The sequence below is a fragment of the Kryptolebias marmoratus genome, linkage group LG21, assembly GCF_001649575.2.
Source record: "Kryptolebias marmoratus isolate JLee-2015 linkage group LG21, ASM164957v2, whole genome shotgun sequence".
NCBI classification, from domain to species: domain Eukaryota; kingdom Metazoa; phylum Chordata; class Actinopteri; order Cyprinodontiformes; family Rivulidae; genus Kryptolebias; species Kryptolebias marmoratus.
The window spans coordinates 4,542,528-4,543,537 of record NC_051450.1 but is presented as its reverse complement, the minus strand read 5'-3'; positions in this window follow the sequence as shown (position 1 = coordinate 4,543,537).

Sequence of the window (1,010 nt, the reverse complement as noted above, 5' to 3'; positions counted from 1 at the left end):
TTTTCTTGTTAAAACTGTAAACATATTTCCTGTCTGTTGATGTTCTGAATAAAAATATAATCGGTTGCTTAAAACGTTTACACAGTAAGATATCTGTTAAATGTGTCCAAAAATGTGGAAAAGCAACTCAGGTTTTGTTAGCTGTTTGAGAAATTTTTTTCTCGCCCACTACGTTTGCTCACATCCTGTGCATCTCCTGGGGGCTAAGCCCCCCTTGTCCTTAAAACCTAGTGACGCCCCTGGTAGTCCTCCACCTGCTGTAGTTTCTCTTTCACCAGGGCATTAGTCCTACGGTGCACTTGACTTTAAACCTGTCAACATGAAGGTGTCTGATAAAAAACAGGACGCAGCAGTGAACCCTGAACCGTCTGATATCAAATACGATTAGAAGTTATATTCTGTTTATCATTTTAAGATTATTATTTCTTTGGTTGGTTTACTTTTGCTTCAGTTTGGGTCTTTAGTCTATCATTAAATCTGTTGTTTGTTCAAACACCCACACCTGAGCCATCTCATGTACCTGTGGAAAGTATTCAATAACAAATCAAGTAAAGATGAATTCAGATGAATCTCTGTCAGTAAAGGTCAAAATGGTGCCCATTTTTCAATTTTGTGTTTTTGATCTTAGCTTAAAAGTGAATAATAGTTTTTGGTGTTATAATAAAAACAAAATAACCAGTCAGTTGTCCATTATTTCATTTTTGATTGTCAATTGAAAACAGAAATGTCAGGTGAACGCAGAGCGCAGGCGAATGGCAAGAACTTAAGGAAAACTAATTTATTAAGAATAAAAGAACAAAACAAAGGCTGACGTGGCAGCAAAACCAAACAACAGAATCCAGGAACTGAAACACAAGCAAACATGTGAGACAAGACAAGAGGAGCAACCAGATGTTACACATGGGGAATTAAGGTTGTTTTGTTTTTTTTATTTTGCTTGCTTTATAGTTTTGTGTGGTATGTTTATGTTTGCTTTATAGTTTTTGCATGTTTTGTTTTTCTTTTGGCGT